Raw genomic sequence first — 13,514 nt, forward strand, 5'->3', positions numbered from 1 at the left:
TTTTCAATATTAAAGATCAAATATTGTCAACTTGAAAACTACAGTACTCTATTACTAAAATAAAATCATTTATTGATTACTCTAGCTATAATTAATAACCCGACTTTTTAAATGGAAACTTAAAGTGTCTTTCCTATATGTACATGTATTTGTTCCATATACTGTAACATTAAACATGAATTGTCAGCTGTAGCTTTGTCATGGCAAATTACAAGACATTTTAAATTTAGCATCAGGTTTAAAAATACATGTAACTGTTATATTGATTTCTCAGCTGTTTTTTAAACTAAACATGGAAAGTCATCATAGTCTATCAATGATGAATGAAACCTAAAATAAGTTACATTTCTTTCCATAATCCTTTATCTTTGCTACCTTTTCTTCCTTTCTTTTTCTTAACATATGTGTTTGGTACTTTGTAAGAACTAAGATCCACACCTTGAAAGTTGTTTGAAATTAGTGAACTTCAATCCCGATCAAGAGTAACTCAATTGCATTGCAATTTGATGTCGGGATCGAAATTCAAAATAACTAATCGATAAACTTATCACTAAACTTTCTTTTGGAGATTTCTTTACATAAAAAATGCACTTGTCCAGTCGGACAATTGGCCAGCAATATTCACTTGTCCGCATATTTTTTTAACTGGTACCGGACAAGCGGACAAGCGTTAATGTCGAGCCCTGTTACTTATTCTCTCAGACATGTAGTCTTTCTTTCTCTCTCTCTCTCTTTCTTGTGACTTACTCTTATACATGTAAACATGTGCATCTTATTCTCTCAGACATGTAGTCTCTCTCTCTCTCTCTCTCTCTTGTGACTTACTCTTATACATGTAAACATGTGCATCTTATTCTCTCCTGAAGACATGTAGTCTCTCTCTCTCTCTCTCTCTTTCTCTTGTGACTTACTCTTATACATGTAAACATGTGCATCTTATTCTCTCAGACATGTAGTCTCTCTCTCTCTCTCTCTCTCTCTCTCTCTCTCTCTCAGATACTTACTCTTATACATGTAAACATGTGCATCTTATTCTCTCAGACCTGTAGTCTCTGTTTCTTACTCACAGACTTAGTATGTAAACATGTGCATCTAACTATTTTTCTCAGACATTCTCTCTCTCTCTCTCTCTCCTCTCTCTCTCTCTCTCTCTCTCTCTCTTCTCTGACTTACTCTGTTAAACATATGCATCATTCTATTTCTCTCAGACATGTAATCAATTTCTTTCTTTTATTATTACTTTCTTTCACTATCTCATGATTTTACAGCTAAACATGTACTTCTTATCTCTCATTAAATCTGTTCTCTTGCTTTCTATCTGTTCTCTCTATCCCTCACATTTTCACTACCAAACCTCTCTCTCTCTTCTAACATGTAATCTTGTTTTCTATCATCCCTCTCTTCTCTCTCTCTCTCTTTCAGATGAACTCAACTAAACTTTGTCTCTTACTCCCTTACTCTTGATGTTCCATATCTATCATTTAATATTTATTGCTCTGTATAACATGTCTGTTTGCTCTCTCTCTCTTTCTCTCTCTCTCTGAAACTTACTCTTATCCATGTAAACATGTACATCTTACTTATTCTCTCAGACATGTAATATCTCTCTCTCTCCTCTCTTTTCTCTGACTTACTTACTCTGTTAAACATATGTATCTTTTCTTAGACATGTAATCTCTCTCTCTCTCTCTCTCTCTCTCATTATTACTTTCTTTAATTGCTATCAAAATACAATTCACACCTAATCCTCAAATTTGTGCATAATGGGAACCCACCAGTGTATACATGTTAATTACTGGTTTATGTCCCATGCTTTGCTATTCCCTTAACCCTGGTTGATTTTTTACTGCCCCCCCCCCTAGATAAATTAGCCCTGATATTACCACAAAGGTATGTTTCTCCTCGTCTAACACATCAATAATCAAATGGGAATGTGGGCAATAGTTATATTGTCAGTTCCTGGGTAAGAAATTGATGTTGACCTCAGCCTATGGTCTAGGGCAACAGTTCTTACCCCAGGACTAACACAATGACTACTGCCCTCATACCCATTTAAGAGATGTATACTAAAATGTCTATGAATGACACACGACGACAAACGTGAGATAGCAATGGGTCTCCTGAGTGACTCAGGTGACCTAAAAATACAGAGTATAGCTACATGAACATGGTGATATTACATGAATACTATACCACATATATTCTCTCATTGATCTTTCAGTCAACAGCACAGCCAGAAACAACCTGGGAACCTGTAATGAGACCATCAACTGTTACATTCTAGTACTTGATGATATCCCGCCCAATTGCGGGATTTAATATTACATACATTTATATGATACAATGCTTCACAAGATATCTGTGAGCCAATGCTCACTAGTGATACCCCCCGCTCTGATGTAAATATGCAAAATAAGCAAAGTCGACATTTAACAGAAAGCTGGCATCCGATTGGTACAGAAATATATCCCATAATATGGCATGCCTAATTAAATAGTGTGTTAAAATTCCAAGCATCTGCGATTAATAGCTGCTGAGAAATCTTTGAGGAAAATTTGTTTGAAAATTTTGGCTAAAAATAAACAAAGTCGTCATTTAACAATAAGTTGACGTCTGATTGGTACAGAAATATATCCCATAATATGGCATGCCTAAACAAACATTGTGTAAAAATTTCAAGCATCTGCGATAAATAGTTGCTGAGAAATCTTTGACGAAAATTTTGGTTAAAAAATAAGCAAAGTCGTCATTTAACAGGAAGTTGACGTTTGATTGGTACAAAAATATTTCCCATGATATGGCATGCCTTAACAAACACTGTGTAAAAATTTCAAGCATCTGCGATAAATTGTTGCTGAGATAAATGTGACAGAAATTTTTGTTACGGACGGACAGACAGACAGACAGACAGACGGACAGACAGACAGACAGACGGACAGACACACAAGGGTAAAACAGTATACCCCCTCTCCTTTGGAGCGGGGGTATAATTATATGTTGATCCATATTTTTTGGTTTATTTATGTAAACATAGTGTCTGATTTTTTTCTTAGTTGCTTTATTAACCTTTTCTCAAACTCGTAAAATCTACATTTACTATATTAATTACTGCTTACTCTCAAACATGTACCTTCAATCTATGTTTATTCTCTCTCTCTCTCTCTCTCTCTCTCTCTCTCTCTCTCTCTCTCTTTCTCTCTCTCTCTCTCATGTAAAAGAGTATGTTGATTACTTTATATTTGTACTTTTATAATATAATAGAGATTTTCATCCAAATATGAAATACCGAATAAATAAACATTAAGTATACACAGAATGTTACATATAGATGACTCAGTTTTTGTTTATCACAGCTTTTAGGTGTAAATGTTATTTTGTTGTGTTTTTAATGACAAATTGTTGTCTTTAATTATCCATGATAGATTAAATATTTAATACATTTATTTTGTATGTTTTTGTCTATACTGTCCTGGTATAAAAATATGCATTTAATACTAGTAAGCCTCTTATCCTTTTATTTAAGGCATATTTTTCTTTCAAAGTTTACATGAAGACAAATGCAGTTATCATTGAATACAAAATGTAAAAAAAAAAATTCAAGTTTTTAGCTCCTTCCTGTCCAAAGGTGAAATTTTACATATATATAGTTGAAAAATCACCCATTCCTTCCAATTGTCTCAATTTAAATTGCATGTAGGATATGAAAATGTACATTTTACATAAATTAAAATAACATCTGCTATAATAACTACTTTTGAAATGAACAAGAAGCAACCATATTTTTATCTTTGTATTGTATTTATGCATTTAACAGAAAAACATGTAAAATTTGAACATTTTTCTTGGATTTCTTATCTGTCTCCAGCTACCCGGGTGTGTTTGAATTTTATTGTAATAAAATTAAGGCAGACATTATTTATTTTATCATGGTTGGAAAGGGAGTAGATTTTTATTAAATATGATTGTTAAGCTTGCTTTTTAAGAAATTTAAACAAGAAATCACATGCGGGACGGCATGGATGTTTGTCTCTAAAATGCTACAATTCATCCAATTTTCAAAATAGGTCAATGTTTAGTGTCGGTGATACATGTTTTCAAATATGTGTGAGAATTGACACTAGGAAATTGCCACAAGTTTCATAATATTAGGTGAAAGATTTCAAACCACTGCTTTTTATGAAAATCAATACATAGGAGGAGGGTATGCATGCAAGGGTATTTCTAAGTGATGTGGTGCTTTTAGAATGATAATATCATGTAGATATATGCAGTATTGAATAAGGTTTCCTATTAAAAGAGGTTGAACAACAATTGACCTCTTAAATATTAAGTAAAGATGTTTTGCTGAAGAAGATCCATATGAATCTATGTTAAATAGAGTAAAGTGGAAATGGTGGGTTCACTTAAATGACCATATATTTCTCAAACCTCAATGAAATTGGCAATATGCAGTATACTTTTTCTAAAAATTGCATAAGCTTTCTTATTCCAAGACAAATTGTCTTTTCATAGAATATGAGTGTAAGTTAAACCCTATAAATTAATTAGAAAATTTGTTGAGCCTTTGAACTGTATTTTATGATACATGTACCTAATTGATTTACCGGTACACATTGAAAGGAATTTATAATGGTATTTTGAAGCTATTACATTGTACTTTAACGGTGTTATATAGACAACAAGAAAAGAAAGGATTAATTTGGAAAATTGCATACTATATAGGATCGGAACCCTGGAAATGATATAGATGTTCAACATATAATTATATCAATAATATTTCACTAAATTCAAACTTATTGAAATCCCAAAGCAAAATCTTCTTTTTTCTTCATATATAGGAAGTAGAGATGAATTATGGGTAACCAAGTGATTACCAAGTGGTTAACTCGGTTAACACAGTGTTAGCTAACCAATGCGTTAAATTGCTTTTGATCAACAGAATTTAACCACTGCGTTAGCTAATCACTTGATTAGGATTTAACATGTCGTTATCCTTAACACAGTGTTAAATTTAACCACCTTTCGAAAAACCGGGCCCAGGTGTGCAGTCTGGGTTCACGAATGCGAAAACTAGAATGGTGGTTTTTTCCAAGGTCTAGCACCTTGTGAATACATCAGTTTGTCAAAAAATGACATGCTCTGAATATTGTTTTTTACTTTTAAATAGCACATGGCAATTTATACATTCTGCTTCTTATCGCAGTGTATTTAAAAAGGTATTGAGTAAAACGTTCAATCGACTAGACGATAGGCTGCGTTCGTTCTAATAGACAAGTTGGTCTACAAATATTCGAGTTACTATAGACCGGGCGTATTTTCTATAGATTTTGTCTATCTGTCTACCGTTAATTTCGCACACTGCTATTTCTCTTAGACATGTAATCTCTCTCTCTCTCTCTCTCTCTCTCTCTCTCTCTCTCCACACACACATCACCATAACTTAGTTATAGAAATGAGGGCCGACACAGGATTTGCCTTCTGTCTGATTCTATTGAAACACTGTTTTTCAAATGTGACACATATCTTCAGTATGTTCTTATTTACAATTCACCTATGAAATACAGAATGTAACTTTTTATAATGTGGTTATAAAACATGGATAAAATGCAGTTGTGTCTTTACCCCATGTAAAGAACAGACTATAATTGCTATCAAAATACATTTCACACATCCGTTGACCTCCGCCTATGGTTTCGGGCAACAGTTCTTACCCCAGGACTAACACAATGACCACTGCCCTTATACCCATTTAAAAGATGTATACTAAAATGTCTACAAATGACACACGACGACAAACGTGAGATAGCAATGGGTCTCCTGAGTGACTCAGGTGACCTAAAAATACATAGTATAGCTACATGAACATGATGATATTACATGAATACTATACCACATGTATTCTCTCTTTGATCTTTCAGTACACAGCACAGTCAGACACAGCCTGGGAACCTGTAAAGAGACCATCAACTGTTACATTCTAGTACTTGATGATATCCCGTTAATTTTACAGAGTTTGGTCTGATTTTCCGGATCACCACACTGTGGTTTTCAGATTCCGTATCACTGCTCTCTGAAACTGATAACGTCTGTATTTTTGCCTGTTTTTAAAAGAGTTCGTATAAAAAACAGTCAAACTTCGTTATCTCGAACTAGATGGGACTGTTTAAAACTTTGAGATATCCGAGTATTTGAAATATCAAGGTACAATACTTAAAGCGGAAGGAAAGTCAAAAATGCATTTTATTTATATTAATAAAGCGTTTTAAATTATCACACATGGTCATGCTGTTTTGAAAATAAACTACATAATTAAGCTATAATGCACGTTTGAAGTGAAAAATTGTATTTACAGGAGGCTGACATGATGTAGAACTCTTTTGTATTGAAAACCAAGAAAATAAATTATTTTGACGTCCCACAATCTATTCCGGCTTGGTTTACATACATGCATACAACGTATACAATGCTCTGAATAAAACACTGGTTTAGGCCTAACAAAAAAAAATAGTTTGTTTCCGCTTTCACTCTTTCATGATGAAAAAAAGTAAGGTCGGTTGGTCGGAATTTTTTTATTTTTTCAAATATGTTTTTTCCCTTTAATATTGCAGTATCCATACATGCCGGTTAGATACTGGTATGGTATAAATGGTATAAAATGAGAAATACTTTTAATATCATTCCTGACTATTAAGCTGGTCTTAAGAAAACACAAAAATGATATTATATAGCAGATCCTTCCTCTGCCAATGATGAGAGCATTAATAAAATCTACAACACATGGAAACATACAGCCATTTTGAAACAAAACGTTTAAGTTACACTGATTTGAGAAGAGTAACTGCTTCAAGCATTTTTGTGACCAAAATTTTGATTATTTTTATTTTCCAAATTGGATAAAAACGAAACTAAAAGATTTTCCATCAAAAATCCTTTAAAAAAAAGTTTTGAGTCGGGGGGTAAAAGCTAGGGTCGGTCGGGAAAGCGGAAACAAACAATTTTTTTTCTTAGGCCTTATGCCTTTCTGTTACTCAAGTAATCGACGGAACAAAAATAATGTTTAGGTTCACACTTCAATCTAAAGAATATTATATGTATGCATAAATATATGATTTTTTATTAAAGCACATAGTAGGCCAATTCATTTAAGGTGGAATGTCCCTCTGATAAGAGAGATAACTTCTGTAGAAAATAATATCACTTTGTTTCTGTTAACTCACAATTATTGAGGCATGTAACAACAAGGGAGGTGGTGCTGGGTCCCAATTTATGTTGGAAGGCGATACCCTTATTTAAATTCAAATATAAAAAAAGAAAATTTGAACGGAACGAACTGAACCCCAGGGCTCTTTTGAAGCAGGGGACAAAAAAGTAAAGAAAACCTTTACAAAATATTACAAGAAATGTATCATAATGATATAGTATTTATGAGGCAATATCTACATGACTATTCCCCCCACCCCCTCCCGATGGATTAATTCTTTTTTCAAATATAACTAAATTGTATGTACTTGTTCAGTACATGTACATTACATATTTGATGTTTTAGGCCAGAGAATATTTTGATGGAATATTTTTATTTCTCTTTCTATAGCTCGTTCACAGAGCTGAATGAATTATAATTGGGGGAAATGTGACCAAGACAATTACAAATTATAGACTTAGTTATAATCGTTTAAAACTTATAACATTTCAAATGTTTAAAATTGAATAAGGCTTTTCTATTCTGAGGGAGCAGATATGGGAACACAAATTGAAAAAAAAAACCCACCTAATATCTCATTTGACTCAAGACAATGTATCCCTATATTGATATCATACAACAGTCCAGTCCATTATGAAAAATCGTAATATTACTTAAAATGATAATATTACGAAAAGTTGTAATATTACAAAATAAAATAATATAGACCTTAAATTACGAATTTTCGTAATGAATTTATATTACGAGAACTTGTAAGATAGCAAGGGGTGGGAAACTATATTACAGAATATCGTAATACTGAACAAAAATCGAGTTTGTAAGACTGTGGACGCTTTGTATCTCATTATGACGTCAGCTTTGCATTAAGTATCACCGGTACTGATAACGCAGGGTCAGTTCGGTCAGTGGCGCCAATCAGAAATCATGGAAACGGAAGAAGAAAGTACCGCCAGTGAAGGGTAAGTGGACATTCTGTTTGATTATTCAAATTTAAGAATTTTCCCATGGATAAGAATTATTTTATACAAAACTTCAAAGTCTCCTTTAGTGTTATATACTATTCCTTTACCCTCGAATGCCTTAATTTCTCTGCGAATGTACACTAAAAATCGGACCCCCATTCCTCATCACGAAGAAGTTACGGGAGATAACTTGTACATCTCTGAGTAATGCACGGATCTTCTGTAAATTACAGAAATATTATCTATGGTTCTCTTTTTATGCGGAAGAAACATACAAACGACAAAAATGATTTTAAAAAATAATAAAGTTTTAAAAATAGTTGAACTATAGTAATAGCGGGATATATGCTCAGCAAAAAGAAGTTGTAGCGAACATTCCAGAAAAAAAAAATTCGAGATAATACACGATTAATATTGAAAACAAAATACGATGCAACGCACATAGTTTAGTTTTATCTGAACGGGTTTTTTTTTCTTTTTTAAATAACATAAAGATTATTTAAACATAAAATAACTACGAATGAACAACGCAGATACATTGTTAAGCATGCGCCGTAATGTGATGTTTGCCCTATTTACATGAATAAATTTTGTAAGTTCAACGTTTCAAAGAAAAAGTTTCCTTAGCATGACGTGTTTTATTGCATGCAATCAAAGTTATCGTTAACATTGTTAAAGCAGAATTCCTGGATCACCCGCTGACACCTTGTGTGTGTTAGCTCACCCCCCCCCACTACTTGACACCTTGTGTGTGTTAGCCCCCCCCCCCACACCCTCCTCCCATCTCACCACCACCGTCCAAAATGCAAATATGCCCGTGATAAAAGTCGAGCCACTTTGAATCTGCAAGGTGCCGTTTTTTACAGGGTCCTGTTGAATAATTGTACGAGCTGCAAATGCCCCCATGCTGTGACCTTTCGATCTGTCTGTTGTTCTTGATTATTTGATGTGATATCTTATTTCAGTTTTTAAGAACGTGCAAAATAATTAGCTACGAGTTCTAACAATTTAAGTCTGCCGATAGGATTGATCATCTGGCTAAATTAATACTTAAACATGTTTCTGATTAATAAACGATCTGCTTAAACGGCTGTGTGAAAAAAATATAAAAAGCTATTTTACCAAATGAAAATTGGCTAGCTCGACGAAAAAGAAATGTCCTGCTCTTCTAAAATATTAACTAAACAATAAGAAATGTTTTGTATAGACAAACCAAAATAAAGGAGAAAGTTAAATCCGTTATTCGTACAGGTCAAAGAGTTTTATAAATCCTACAGAATAGGGTACAGGTTGATGTAATATTAGACCGGAGAAAAACTCGACACTATTGATAATCACACGAAACTACAAAAAGGTAGATTCTAGACGTCATTATTGCTGCAATGAATATTCTGACTTAAAACCTTATTTCCACAATCCTATTCTAAATTGTATTTGAGATAACTTTAAATATTTCCACTTTCCAGTGCATTTGTCTGTGAAAACACCACCAATTAATTTTTTAATGTAAAGTTCAATACATTTCATCGATGACTATTTTTAAAATTATTTGATCATACAATTGCTTATACATGATAGTAATATTATGAGGTGATAATTTCGGTCGGAGCGTGCATCTTACTCTATCAATTCAATTTCGACATACGTCTTATAGCACTTATAAGATGAACATTACAAAAATATAGGCAAAAATGGAAGGTCCTTCGGACTTTTTTGGAACTGGCTACGCCCCGAGGAAATTAAAGAAATTAACCTATACCCATGTTTATATTTTCTTATATGAACACAAAGTCATTGACGGCCGATAAGATTTATACATGTATTAAGATATCAAGATCCGCGCTCAAGTGCGATAAAACGCTCAAACTAGTTGATGAACATTGTATTCTAATAATCATGATAATTGATAAATTAATGAAGGAAAACGGGATAATAAACACCTCAATGAATAAGGTCATTCTAGTTTACAACCAATTACACGCTCCCACATTTTTTTCTTTGACAAGGGATTGAGTATTTACATAAATTTATCAGTCTTTTTAATCAGCAGGCAAAGATAAATTGTATCTTAATTGAGATCTACAGCATGTTGTTAATGCGTCAAAACAATATATAAACACATGAAAAGGAATACCGAATTCTTGAGTTGCGAGAAATCTTCCGATTATGCGTTGAGCAGTGTGAACTACATCCATTTATAAGGAAAATATGCATTGATTAGTTCATATAAGCCAGTTTTGTGTCGAATATGAAGACTATATACAGTCCTTCGACATCGATTAGCTATACCGTTAAAATTTTAATGATCTGATTTTGTAGTTATTAAACACAATTCAAAATGATTTATTAATATACTAAAGTAATTGCTCTCAAAAGGCTTGCCTGCCTAAACAAAATTATTCCGTTGGAAACACGTATCAATTGAAAAAAAAACAATTTTCGCTGCAAATGGAATGCGCATATTAAACCTTTTTTAATACATTAGTGTTATTGACAATTAAATCATTTCAAGTTATTACAGGAAAGTATCGCATAATTATAAGCTTGAACGTGGAAAAGAAAATAATTAGGTTTAAATTGTACTGTTAATAACGTTCATAGGCTATGTATTATATGTTCTGTAGAAGCAATAGTCAGGTAATTAATAATTATAAAGCAAATAATGGGGGGGGGGGTCATTATTTGCATAATTCACGGGCATCATGATATATGATAACCCATGATTTCATAAATTTAAATTTGTTCGATGACAATGGTACTTTGAATTTTTAATGATTTAAATCAGTGTACCGAAGCCGTGGAGAGCAATCCATTTACGATTACATAACTGAGTGGATGTCAATCGACTTGTTTAAAGGAGCACATAACATACAGTATTATTATTGGGCATAACAGTAGTTGTAATACTTCTACTCGGTGAGCGAGATGCGAGAAGGGAGGGAGAAGAAACAAGCAAATCAGCAGGGGGTGTGGTCAGCGCAAGTTGATAATGCGCTGACCAGATTTATAGAGAAACCCGTTAGTTGACCTTGATGTATTTGAACTCAGCAGTTTGTTTTGCATAATTTCAACGCAGAGCACTAGATAGACCGCTCAGAATGCATTTGAGAATATAGCGAGGAGGAAATAGAGATATAGCAATTTTAAACCCCAGAACTTAACTATTTTTAAGACACAAAATGTATCTGTTCCTTTCAATCACTTAACAATCCTATCACAAAACAAGCGGTTACTAAAGTCTTCGTAAATGGAAACGTTCTACAAATATTCATAATTATATGAAATTATAAAAAATTGTTTCATTTGAATCTCGCACATTATACATTTTGGTCATTCAGTAATAAAGGTTTTAAATGGAATACGATTTGTTCATAAACTTTGTCCGGCGTGTACCATAGCTGCGCATGCTTTATTTAAACCCCATTGTGCACGTTATGCGCGCTTTTCTTGTTGAGATTATTTGAAAATTCATGTACAAATTGCACATGGTTACGTGGAAGTCCGTTTGACTGCAATATGAAAGGGAGAAAGAACAAAATGTACTTCCCATTCTAACCAAGGTTTTAAAAGTCGCGTGATAATGCACCTCTTGATTTTCAATTGCAGCGTCGTTACGAATAAAAACAGAGAGAAATGCGTTTTTAAAGAATAAGGAAAATCAATTTCTTAAGTATCATGAGATAATCAAATAGTTATATTGCAAGGGTGATCAAATCCAATGAACTCCGAATGGCTTTATGATGTGATATATTTGAGCATGCCCGGCCGTATTTCATCACACCATTATTTTCTAAATAATTTTTACCAATTGTACGTCTAAATATTGAAATTGTTATTGATAAAATGTATTGGACTGTAGAATACAAAATCGATTTGTAGTGTTATCACTGGCGTCGAAAGCAAATTGAAAGTGGGAGGGGGGGGGGGCTAGACTGATCCTCAGAAATATTGAGAGAGAAAAAACCTAATTCCAAAATCATGAAAATTCTAATACGGGGGGGAGTAAACATATACTTCCAAAACAAAAAATCTTACCTACCATAATTTTCCCCCCAAACCATGAAAATCCTAATCCGTGCGGGTAGGGGGGGGGGGGTACTTGTATGCCTATGACTTCAACTTTTTAATCTTTCGAACGTACATTAATGAACAGTTATATTTCCTGCGAAAAAAAAGTGGGGGCGGGGGGGGGGGGGGCTGAATCCTCTATTATGCTATGTGTCTAATGGTTAGGTCTAACTTTGCAAAAAGTTCCCGGTTCCGACGCCTATGGTTATAACAAAGACACTGGAATATGTTAATATATTTTATTAAATGTACTTCGCAAAATTTACGAAACATTTGATAATGCTATATCCACCTCAGTATTTAAGAGAATAACAAGTTAAATTTCGAGATATTTTTTTTCTATGTAAATTCACTAATTCGTACATTGAGACTAACTGATGATAAAAAATCCCAGGACACAAGAGACCTAAAATCTGTTACCTTAAAATCTTATGATTTCTCTGCTAGAAATTGCTACAAATATTCTTTGCAATTATTTACAAAGAATCTCATAAGTTAGTGTGAAAGTTGAAAAAAAAACTTATTTGTAATAAGCTGTTTCGTATAATAATTATTTGTTATAGTTCATTTCTGATCGCAGGGCAATGGGATTATGATATCAAATGAAATATCCTTTGATTCAAATATGCACCATTGCGGTGTTTCGTTTAATGTGTCACGCGTAAACTCTACTATCCAGGTCGTTCATTGGGACGTACTGCTCTAACAATCTCATGGCCGTTTCAAAATGTCGATGTTCCACGTGGAACAGGTACTGGCAATTAAGGTCAACACCCCCTCCTGGACGGTCTGCGCCCGCAGCATTCCTCTGGTATCGCTGGTTTACAGCCGGACGCGCACTGTGACCAACTACACCCATATATTTGCAAGTTATGCTCTGCACGAGCCTCCTCTCCAACATGTGGAAGAAGGCCCTGCAAAGGTTTGCAGGGACTCTTCCCACTTGTTTTCCTAAAAAATAAAATGTTACAACGGGATAGGAACAATCACAATGCTAAGTTCGACATTTAACAGAAAGCTGGCATCCGATTGGTACAGAAATATATCCCATAATATGGCATGCCTAATTAAATAGTGTGTTAAAATTCCAAGCATCTGCGATTAATAGCTGCTGAGAAATCTTTGAGGAAAATTTGTTTGAAAATTTTGGCTAAAAATAAACAAAGTCGTCATTTAACAATAAGTTGACGTCTGATTGGTACAGAAATATATCCCATAATATGGCATGCCTAAACAAACATTGTGTAAAAATTTCAAGCATCTGCGATAAATAGTTGCTGAGA

General features: G+C 33.7%; 1 protein-coding gene across 1 annotated transcript in view; it reads right to left on the bottom strand.

Moving 5' to 3' along the window:
* LOC128171377 (uncharacterized) overlaps positions 1 to 13,514 on the bottom strand; it is a 253,998-nt gene that overhangs the window by 5,750 nt on the left and 234,734 nt on the right. The gene's annotated exons all lie outside the window — the stretch shown is intronic.

This window comes from Crassostrea angulata, chromosome 2, assembly GCF_025612915.1.
Source record: "Crassostrea angulata isolate pt1a10 chromosome 2, ASM2561291v2, whole genome shotgun sequence".
NCBI lineage: Eukaryota > Metazoa > Mollusca > Bivalvia > Ostreida > Ostreidae > Magallana > Magallana angulata.